At 36.9% G+C, this 12,026-nt stretch overlaps 2 long non-coding RNA genes across 2 annotated transcripts in view; one reads left to right on the forward strand and one right to left on the reverse strand.

Moving 5' to 3' along the window:
* The window catches only part of LOC309860480, a 39,425-nt gene extending 28,527 nt beyond the window's left edge, over positions 1-10,898 (reverse strand). The window contains exon 1 of the long non-coding RNA XR_014309397.1: positions 10,834-10,898. This is a non-coding gene — a long non-coding RNA (uncharacterized lncRNA). The remainder of the gene's footprint in view (positions 1-10,833) is intronic.
* LOC309860476 overlaps positions 1-12,026 on the forward strand; it is a 155,575-nt gene that overhangs the window by 63,881 nt on the left and 79,668 nt on the right. The window lies entirely within an intron of this gene.

A 12,026-nucleotide genomic window follows, 5' to 3' on the forward strand; every position in this document is an offset into this window, starting at 1 on the left:
TGATTTTCTGCCTCGAGGATCTGTCTATTTCTGAGAGTGGCATATTAAGATCTCCTACTATTAATGTATTCATATCAATATGACTCTTTATCTTGATTAACAGTTTTCTTATGTAATTGGCTTCTCCCATATTGGGGGCATAAATATTTATAATTGTTAGATCTTCTTGGTGGATCGTCCCTTTAAGAATTATGTAGTGTCCTTCTGTATCTCTGACTACAGTCTTTAATTTAAAATCCAATTTATCTGATATGAGAATCACTACCCCAGCCTTCTTTTGAGGCCCATTGGCATGAAAGATGCTTCTCCATCCCTTACTTTCAGTCTCGATGTATCGTTGGGTTCAAAATGGATCTCTTGTAGACAACATATGGATGGTCCTGTCGTTTTATCCAATCTGCAACCATGTGCCATTTTATGGGTACATTTAGGCCATTCACATTGAGAATGATTATTGAAAGATACGTTTTTATTGACATCATGTTACCTGTGAAGGCCTTGTTTTTATAGATTGTCTCCATATTTTTCTGTTCAATGATATTCTTGGGTTTTTTCCTCTTTTATAGAACCCCCCCTTAATATTTCTTGCAGTGCCAGCTTGGTGGTCACATAACTCTTTTAAACCTTGCCAATCTTGGAAGCCCTTTATCTCTCCATCCATTTTGAATGTCAGTCTTGCTGGATAAAGTACTGTTGGCTGGATGTTCTTCTCATTTAATGCCCTGAATACATCTTGCCAGCCCTTTCTGGCTTTCCAGGTTTCTGTGGACAGGTCTGACATTATTCTGATGGGCTTTTCCCTGTGCATAAGGAATCTCTTCCCCCTAGCTGCTTTCAAGAGCTCCTGTCTAAAATTATGATTCATCATTTAAACAATCAGGTGTCTCAAGGTCTTTCTAGATTCTATGATCTTGGGGGAAACCTTTTTGCCTCTAGAACAGGAACACTGGTTCCATTTGCCAGATTGGGAAATTTTTCCTGGAGAATTTGTTCAGCTATATCCTCTAGTCTTCTTTCTTTCTCCTCCCTCTCAGGGATTCCAATAATTCTGATGTTGGAGCATTTCATGGCATCATTTATTTCCCTAATTCTGTTTTCATGACTACTAAGCTGTTTGTTCCAGGCTTCCTCCTGATCCTTTTTCTCTTTCAGTTTGTCCTCTAGTTCACTAATTCTATCTTCTGCCTCAGATACCCTAGCTTTTAGAGAATTTAGATTCAGTTGGAACTCATTGAGAGCATTGTTAACATCATCCTTCATGGCTTTCATTTCTGCCCTAATCAATTCCATTTTGTCATCAAAGGCTTTCTCCAACCTAGGTATTGCCTGGATAATTGTTAGCCTGAATTCCCTTTCCAACATACTGTTTATGTCCATATCCAATAGCTCTGATGGAGAGGGCCCAGTATCTGAATTTTTCCTCTGATGGGCATTCCTCCTCCTAGTCATTTTGGTGAGAGATGGCTGGGTGGATGTGCAACTGAATGTAACAACTGTGGTGCAGGCAAGGTGCACTCTGAAATGCTTCTGAGAAATCGAGAATACCCACCAAAAAGGAAGAAAAAAGAAGAAAAGAGAGAGAGAGACAGGAGAAAAAGAAAAAAGAAAAGAGAAGGCCCAGCCTGAATAGGCCCCAAAGTTAAAATTTATAGAGTATACAAAGAAAAATAGACAAAAAGACTGATTAAAGTAAATGACAAGAAAAATAAGTAAATAAATAAATAAATAAAAGAACCCAGCCAAAATGAACCCCAAGCATAAGATTTATGTACTACCAGAACAAAAACAATTACACAGAAACACTGACAGAAGAAAAAGATGGGAGGGTGGTTATGAATTCTCAGTGTGGGCAAGGAAGGTTATTTTGATTCTTCCTGGATGTATCTTGATATCTTTGTTAAAGGATTCAACTTTCCTGAGATAAAAGGGGATTAAAACTGGTTTACATATAGGGATAGCATTGATTGGGGAAGGGGATTATCTTGAAGCTTATCTCTATATGAATATTAAAAAAAAATAAAATAAGATAAATTAAAAAAATAGAAAAGCAAAAGAAAAAGCATAGGTATATGTATCAAAAAAGATTATTATGGAATTTGATGTACTGAACATTTCATTGTGATGGTAAATATGTCAAAAGGTTATATTTTAAAAAAAATGAAAAGAACCAGAATAGTGGGAACAAATTAAAAATAAAAATTCTATCTATGAAGTAGTGGTGGTTGTCCTCTTGGGTTTTTTGTTTTTTGGGTTTTTTTTGGGGGGGGGGCTGGCTTTCTGGGGGAGGGGCCTGCCATATGGTTTTTCAGGGAGTCTTGCTAGAGTTGAGTCCTTCTACCCCCATCAAGGGTCTGCTGTGAGGAAACCATTTTTTCAGGCTTGTGTTCTCTGAAGATTTATTTGTTTGTTTGTTTTTTTCTCCCCTTGGCAGTTTTTGGCTGTTCTTTGGAGGTTCGAGAAAAGCAAACTGCACCCAGACCTCCATCTTAGAGAGAAGTCTCAGTCTGTTCTCCTCTGGGTACTCCAGAGCACATAAATTCCTCCTCTGCCACTGGCAGAGCACGTCCCCAGTCACAGTCTCTGGGGTCACAGAAACTCCCGCTTGTACCCAAAACCATGAGAAATACTAGCCGTGGCTGTCTGGGCAGGTCAAGACCGCCGAGAGGTCCCAACCAGAGAGAGCACACTGAGATTTTCATGCTGGCCCAGGCTGGGAGTGTTCAGAATCTCCCAGTCCTAGAGAGCACTGGCTAGTGCCTGCATGGACCTCTCTCAGGGGAGGGTGTGGAGAGGGACTCAGACCTCAGTCGCGCAGCACCCATGCCAAGTACAAAAGGCTGTGGTTCTAGAGAGCACCGGCTGGTATCCACACCAGAATCCTTCACAGGTGCTGCCACCCAGATGCTCTCAGGCATGCCGGTGGCTCAGGGACCAAGACCTGGCTTCTTCACTGCACTCTCTGGTTCTGTGCCAGCGGTGGCCATCCTGGGTCCATGGGCTTAAGTCTCTGTCCCTAACCATCCAATTCCACCAATTCCCCTTAAGATCTTTTGCTCTTTTTGAGTGCTTTCAAGCAGACTCCAAGTTAATGCTGGTCCCCAATCACAGTGCACTCCCGTATTGGGGTAGTACTTTCCAATGGGTCACTTCTGGTGGCTCCCTCCCCCTTTTGTTTATCTTCCAATATCAGTCTGATGTTCCTACTCTGCTTTTCCTGTCCACTGGCATCTTCTGTCCCCGTAGAGATCCAGAAGCGTATAATTCTAATCTCAGGCCGATTTCATCAGTGATCAGAGTTCTTTGGTAGGTAATCAGCTTACTTTAGGGGACCAGTTGAAACAGCACCTCCTACTTCTCTGCCATCTTGTCTCCTCCTCAGTGAAATGTATTTTAAATACATACCACTTATGATGCAGATATTTCATTTAAGGATATATAGCCAAATAAATGTAATTTCATGTGCACCAAAAGTCACAAACATAAGTTTTTGTAGAATTACTTGTTTTATTCCACATCTGGAAAAACTCCAAAAGCCATCATTAGGACCACAACTGCAGAATTTAATGATAGGAATACTATACAGTAATTAAAAATGTACAAATTTGTGTTATAGCTAATGATATAGCTCAGAAATAACTGAGTAAAAAGAATTGCATGAGATAAAACATACACTGTTTGAAGCCAGTTATATAAAGTTCAAAAATAAGCAACATGAGTTTATGGTTTATTAGAATAATGGTGACTTCTGAGTTGAGGATATGAAAAATGCTGCTGTGTGCAAGTAATGTGCTAGCTCTTTGGTTATGTTCATTACATTATGATTTATGCATTCTTCTATGTGTATGCTGTAGTAAAAATCACCTAAGTGGGGGTGCCTGGGGTGGCTCAGTGGGTTAAGCCTCTGCTTTCAGCTCAGGTCATGATCCCAGGGTCCTGGAATCGAGCTCCACATCAGACTCTTTGCTCAGCAGTGAGCCAGCTTCCTCCACTCTCTCTGCCTGCCTCTCTGCCTACTTGTTATCTCTGTCTGTCAAATAAATAAATAAAATCTTTAAAAAAAATCATCTAAGTGCATGCATATGCACATAGCAATATAAATTGTTTGTATTAACTGTTGGTAGCAAACTAACTACTGGATAACATGGTAGATTTAATGGAAACATTGACCTCAGTTCCCTCCAGAAACCCTTATAAAGAATTTTTTTTTTTAATAGACAGAAAAACACAAAGACAAAGAGAATACACAGTAGCCATTGACTTAGAAGAGAGAGAACAGATCAATGAAGGATAAGTAATTTATCAGATGTTAAAGTTATAAACTAAAAACAGTGTGGTAAACCAGAAAGCTAAATGACACTGAAGACCTACTGACCTAGTAGAAGTTATGTTCCAGATCCTTCCATGCTCTGCTCATCTAGAGGGTGGCTTATCCTAACCTATCCAGGATGAAGAATACAGGTTATTCTCAGTAGATTGCCAAAGAGAGAACCTGCATATTGAGAGATACTAGTTACAATGGAGGCTGGATGTGCGGTATGGAAAGTTGGGAGATTAAGTGATTGTTTACATACTGAACACTGAGATCTTTTATTTCTTACTATATCTGGCTCAAAGATTACTAGCAGCCAAATTATACCCTGCAGATAGGCAATTGGGGAAAACTTTTGAAAGCCCAAAGAAAAGAACTGAAGAAAAAAAAAAAAAAGAAAAGAAAAGAACTGAAGATATACAACAGAAGTTCCTTGAAAACCTGCCTCAACTATGTTATCCTACTGTAAAGCTTTCTGGTTAACCACACTGTTTTTAGTTTATAACTTTAACATCTGATAAATTACTTATCCTTCATTGATCTGTTCTCTCTCTTCTAAGTCAATGGCTACTGTGTATTCTCTTTGTCTTTGTGTTTTTCTGTCTATTAAAAAAAATTCTTTATAAGGGTTTCTGGAGGGAACTGAGGTCAATGTTTCCATTGACCTCAAGCCTTTTATGTGCAACCTAACCAATTGAGAGTTCTTCTCCTATATCTGGCCTGTACAAAAAAAAACCAATCTTTTTTTAGCCCATGATATTAATGGAGAGTAACTATATAAAGGATAGTAGGTAATAAAAAGATAGAGGCTAAAAGTTATAGATAATAACCAGTTATATAGAAGAAATAGAGAGCATGAAAGAAGAATAAAAAACAACAACAATATTCTGAGCAGTATGGCAGGACAGTTTTACCATAAGAGAAAAAAGAAGACACTTTTAAGTAGATCATTGAAAGAATTTAGGAGAGCTCTTGGATATTACAAATAGGATAGCATACACAAATATATCAATAGAAATGTTGAAGTTAAAATAGAGCAGTTTTAAGGAAAAGGAGAAGAAAATGATAAAAGAAATATCAGAGAGAAAAACACAGTAAAATTACAGTACTATTCCAGGTGATCCAATATCAACATAATAGTAGTTTCAGAACAATAATAGAATAGGGAAAGTGAAATCAACAAAAAGATTTAAGAATATTTCCCAGGACTGACATGCATCCTGAGTTCTCAGCAAAATGGAAACTAGAAGACCCTTACCAAACACATTATCATAATACTTCCCATAATTAGGAACAAAAAGAAAATCCCCAAAGGTTGTATGTAACAAGGGAAGACTCACGAATCAAAATAGCATTAGAATCTGTTAAAACAAATCTGAGAAGTAGGTGACAGGAGAGAAATACTTCCCAAGTTCCGAGAAAGGTATTTTCAATCTAGAATTCTGTAGCTTGAAAAACTAACATTTGTTTGTGAGATATATCTCAAAATTTGTAGACTTACAAGAACTAAAACTTTTTTATTACTTGCCTCTATTTTTGGGAAACAACTGGAGTATATACTCCAAAAAAATAAGAGAGCAAACTAACAAAAAGATGCTCCTGGGCCCCTTGCTCAGCGGGGAGTCTGCTTTTCCCTCTGCCCCTCTCTGCTGCTCCTGCTTGGGTTCTCTCTCAAATAAATAAATAAAATATTTTAAAAAAAAGCAAAGACAAAAAAAAAACCAAAAAAAACAAAAAAACAAAACAAAACAAAAAAACCCACCTTTCTGACTGAAGAGAGAAGAGACTGATCTCCAGAGGTAGCAGGACTCTGCCAGGATCAAGCCTTTTATGTGCAACCTAACCAATTGAGAGTTCTTCTCCTATATCTGGCCTGTACACCCCAGAAAGCAATATTTCTCTTCCATAATCATTCCAGGTCCAGATACCAGGTAAGCAAGTACTAGAAATACCTATAGCTTAGAGTCTGCCATAATTCAAACTAGCCAGTTCTAAACTTGCCTTGCCTTGCCTTTGCCATGAAAGCTCCAGTAAATGCTTTGGCCTAAGTGTCGCGGCCGGCGCCACAAATTGACTAGGGTAAGAGGATGGTGAAAAGAACTTAAGAGACAAAGAGATGGGGGCAGGAGGAGCACTGAGGAGGATGTCCAACAGTGCTAAGTTTATTCAAAGCACTAAGGCCAGTACAGGTGTTCTGTATTGATACAGCAAACCTGAAAGTAATTTATGGGCTGTACTAGGGCAGCAAGGACCAGCAACGAACTTTTGACCCCAACCAAATTGTTCCCATTTGTTTAGCAAGCATGTGGGAAGTCACGTAGGCGAGCACACAACACACAGCACAGACCTTTCTCAGTGCTACTCAACCTTTCCCATCTTAAACCTTTGGTTAGGTTATTCAGACTTTAAAGGAGGCACAAGTCAGCGCCTGGTTTGGTCCTTGTCTCAAGCCTTATTGCAGCCTCCCACACCTAAGCTTTCCCCTTACTTCTGCCCTCCTGCCTGCTGACTACTCTGGTGTCTTACTCTGGTGTCTTTGCATGGCATTCAGTGTCCCTCTCTGAGCTATATGGATATAATAAACTTCTTCCTTCCATGCCCCATTCCCATTTACTCCTGTGGCTGCACCGACTTCATCATACCATATCCAACTGTCCATCCATAGAACATGAGAAAAAGTACTTAGACAATTAAGTTATGATCTAAACTTTTTATACAGAGTATATTTTTACTGAAAAGAAAAGCTGAACAAGGTTATTCATATTTGGGTATTTAACAGACATTTCTTAAAATAAGTGAAGTAAGCCCGTTATTTGAAGGAAAACAACAGACAGTATTTATTTCCATGATGAAATTTTAACTTTCAAATGAAGATTAAAATTTTGGAATACTTTTATGTGACTTGATAGCTTCCCATACTTAAAGACGTTTCTGGTGAGATCACTGTAGTATTTGTGAATGTGAATTTTTTATATTAAATGAAGAAAATGTGTCAACATTGGATAGCCTACATAAGATAGCGAAGCAGTATTTCCAAATGAGTGATGCATGCATGTTACAAAATCACCTGTGCATATAGATAAGATGTCCATTCAAGGTGAAAGACTGCAGACTTCAGTGTAGAAGTTCATTGATATGGTTTAGATTCTGCATTGTAGCTGTTAAGAAACTGTCATTATTTGACTTTGATTGACTATAAATAAATAAAAATATCCACAATTATTTGATAACAATTCCTCTCTCTTCTAAGTACATACTATGTGAGGCTGGATTTTCTTTATATATTTTGACCAAAACAATGTATGACTGAATGAGGAAAGTAGATATAAAAATCCACTTATCTGCAGATTTGCAAAAATATAAAACAACACCATTCCTCTCTGTAGAGACTTTTGTTTGGCAAAAAACAGTTATTTTTATTTTTTTTAAAGATTTTATTTATTCATTTGACAGAGAGAGATCACAAGTAGGCAGAGAAGCAGGCAGAGAGAGAGGAGGAAGCAGGCTTCCTGCTGAGCAGAGAGCCCGATGTGGAGCTCGATCCCAGGACCCTGGGATCATGATCTGAGCCAGAGGCTTTAACCCACTGAGCCACCCAGGAGCCCCCAAAACCAGTTATTTGTATATAAATATCTTATTTATGCTTATTTATAACATTTTGGGGAGTTATTTTAAAATTGAATAGTTTTTTAAAAGTTTCCAAGTTTTTGGGCAACTGTCTCAGGTTCCCTTCCTCTTCAGGAAGTTTTACTTTACTATCACTTTACTATTATTCCATAAACTTTGCTTTGCTACCCACCAAAAAAAAAAAAGTTTCCGAGTTTTTATTTGTACTATGGTAAATATAAGTAGATATAACCCTTATAAAGAAGAGGTTTTGGGGGTGCCTCCTTAAATTTCTAGAGTGGGATCCTGAAATGAAAATGTTTGAGCACCACTGGTGTATATAATGCCTAGAACTGAAAGGTGAAAAAGTAGCAATATAAACATTTTTGAAGAGTTATGCTTTTATAGGAAATGCTGAGGAATTAAATATTTCAAGTGTCTGAAAGTTGATAAAATTATTCCACTGTATAAGAAACAATGCAGATCACAAAATATATGCTTGTATCTATTGTAATAACTTGTAAATGGTGGCTTGGATAAAACTTGCAGTGATCATATCTCTTCAATAATAATAATTAAGTTTGTAATATTGGTTGCTTTGCAGAGTTTTCTGATAACTAGAAATAAAGTATTTAAGGCCTACTGTTTGGTTGTTGTTATTGTTTTTAATTATTTATAATTATTGTAGTGATAAAGAAGAAAATGATGACCTGAGAAAACAAGATCCAGAATATGTCAAATATATAGTTATTTGTGTTTTTCCCCCACCCTATTATCCACTCCTGTTGTTTTCTACTATTTTATATGGAAGGCTAGAAATGTTTTCCATGAAAGGAACTCATGGGCCATATGGTGATCTAATAGTGAAACATCCCAAACTACCCAGCTGTATTCTTATCTGTTTTATATAAGTGATTATACACAATATTTCATATTTATATATTTTAAAACTGCTGATCTTGTTCAATGCAACATCTGCTTGTGAACAATTTGTAATATGATGTCATAGTTTTATTATATAATATCTAATTAATTAAGAAAAGAATAACTCCTAAACTGATAAATTTTTGTCACTTATCTTTAGTGGGAGGAGTTAATTGCTTATGATTACCAGTTTTTAAAGATTTTATTTATTTATGTATTTGAGAGAGAGAGAGAGACAGTGCAAGTGGGGGGAGGCACAGAGGGTGAGCTGACTGTGCTGAGTGCAGAGCCCAACACAGGGCTTGATCCCACAGTTCTGAGATCATGACCCCAGATAAAATCAAGAGTCAGACATCCAACTGACTGAGGCACCCAGGTGTCCCCTGATTACCAGTTTTTAAAAGTGAGGGTGCCTCTACACAAAAGCATATTTTATAATTGCCTACTTTCCTCAGATATTCTCATTTCATGTTTTCTAGTTCTAAAATTATAAGTCATTTAAAAATAAATAATTTTGAGTATCTGTTAAATAATAAATTATTCCCCTTACATTGTTTCATCATTTAATTTTCAAAACAATAAATATGGAAATTATTAAATTTATAATTTGAAGATGGGTAAACTGAAGTCATTTGTAAATTTCATCCTATTAAAATAAAAGTTTAAATCTTAAACCAGATCTGCTTTATCACACAGTCTCTCCTATGTAACACATCTAACTTTCACCAAAATCCCTGGAGAAAGGTTGTGGGAATGCGGAAAATTATCATTGAAGTAGTTCAGACTATGATATTAATGTTGACTTAATTGTTACATATGCTTTTCTGAAGAGAGAATTGGGGAAATGGAAATTTTATAACGCTAAGTCTCTGGAGTATGGCTACAAAAATAGAAGAGCTCAGAAAGAGTTGAGGAAGGAGGAATTTCAGTGACACATATTGTCAAACTTTAACAACTGTCTTAGGGCTGATAATGAATATGGACATTAAAAATATTCACAACTCAAGATATAAAATACAGTTTACCTCCAGAGTCTCAATGCTGAGTTTCTCTACATTGGAGAAAATGTGATTCATTAACTTATACACAGATGAAAGATACTTCTTTTTTATCTGTCTCATACTCACTGTTGTTAACTGGTACAGGGATACACTAAGGGCTAAACTTCAAGTAAAACGGACAGGTAAAGGGATTTTCAATATGCTTGGAAACAAAAACCCAACACCAACATGAACATCTTGGCCAGGTCTCTTACTATTAAAACCATGTTATCATTAAAACATAACATGAGCATATTTTTTTGGTGAAGTGTAGTATTTAAAAAATGGAATCTCTAATTCTGCGAACTGTTGCACTTTTTCTGTTAAGATAATGATACAAGCTCCTGTTCTATTACTTTCATACTAAACCAACAAAAGCCATTGTCAAAGAGTCTACACATATGGTATTTATAAGATGTTTAGTTTGCTTCATATGATTTTATTTTACTCTGGACTTCCTGCAACTCAGATAGTCTTCCTTTTAAATTACTGGAGATAATTTAATAATACTGTTTCTCTTAGACAAAGAACTATTCATTGTTTAAAATCAAAGAATGACTTTGGGAAACTTGAAGGATGAGTGAATTTCTATTTTAGCTTTTGGAAATATGTTGGTCACATTTTATGATACCTCACCTTTGCTGACAAAGTGGCTCTTTCTCTAGTTTTTTTAGACTAACTATGAAAGAACCAGTATTATTTTAAAAATGAGATATTCTATTCTATTAAAAATTCTCACTGATAAAATATAGAATAAAATAAAAAACTTTGAGATCCTGTATCCTTTCCTAAAACTTTGGGGACATATCCATAGGTTTAAAAAAGATAATTAGAACACCCTGGATTTGAGGTTAGGCAATGGTTTACAAAAAGAATTGGAGCAGCTGTATACTCTGACAATTAGTATATTATTGTACCATTTCTAGAGAGGAGCTATAACTTAATCCAAATTACCTATGCAGAAATACACATCTTTAAATTCTGAGGACTATCGCCGTCCAGCAGCGATAATAACGACCCTCCATCCGGTTGGGTTTCAAAAAAGCCCTTTATTTCATATGGCCATCGCTTATATAGGGGAGCTAAGCCAATCAGCATAGACAGCGATATGCATCCACCAATCTTAAGCTTGTTACCAAGTACCCACAGCATAGCAATAGTTCAACAGCCAATAGGTAGTACTTCTTGTTTACGATCAGTCACTCTAGACACACCTTCTGGCAAATTGCCAGGCGCCATTTTGCAATGCTCTGTGGTTGACGGATCTCCAGGCCCCTGGAGCATCTGCCCTCGACAGAGGACTAGGAAATAGTGGCAGAAGGAAATGTCTGTCCAGACCAAGCACGCTATAGTGACAGACATCTTCTAGAACAAGAATATATGTAAGGGCGGGGAGGGGGCACCTGGGTGTCTCAGTGGGTTAAGCCTCTGCCTTTGGCTCAGGTCATGATCCCAGGATCCTGGGCAGGAGCCCCGCATTGGGCTCTCTGCTTAGCAGGGAGCCTGCTTCCCCCTCTCTCTCTGCCTGTTTCTCTGCCTACTTGTGATCTCTGTCTAATAAATAAATAAATAAATAAATAAGTATTTTTATTTAAGAAAAAAAAAAAAAAAAACCAAGGACCTTTCCTCCTTTCCTCTCTCTCTCTGTCTGCCTCTCTGCCTACTTGTGATCCCTGTCGGTCAAACTAATAAATAAAATCTTAAAAAAAAAAATGAACATATACAAGGGTGTTTCATTTGGTTGTGATGTGGCTCAAGGGGATTAAACACACACCTGTTAGGGGTTTAAACATTGGATGCATTTTATAGGTAATCTTTTTTTCAAAGATAGATCGGGGGAAAAAGTTGTTTATGCAACAACCACAGTAAAAAGTAAATTATTGACCTAAGCTGGCAGAAGTTGTTATATATATGAAAGGATTTCTACAAAAAAACCCCAAACCCCAAATATTTTAAGTACATATGCTGTCTTCAATAAAATAAATTATAAAAACTTCATTACATAACAGGAAAAAAAATGAGTTGAAAATGCAACTGCCATATTGAGATCCAGAGTGACATTGAAAGAGTCAATAGAATGAGAAAAAGGGTGACTAAAAACACAGTAGCAAATTAAAATGTGCATTAGTAGTACCAAGAGAGAAAGT

The sequence above is a fragment of the Mustela nivalis genome (assembly GCF_964662115.1).
Source record: "Mustela nivalis genome assembly, chromosome: 2".
NCBI lineage: Eukaryota > Metazoa > Chordata > Mammalia > Carnivora > Mustelidae > Mustela > Mustela nivalis.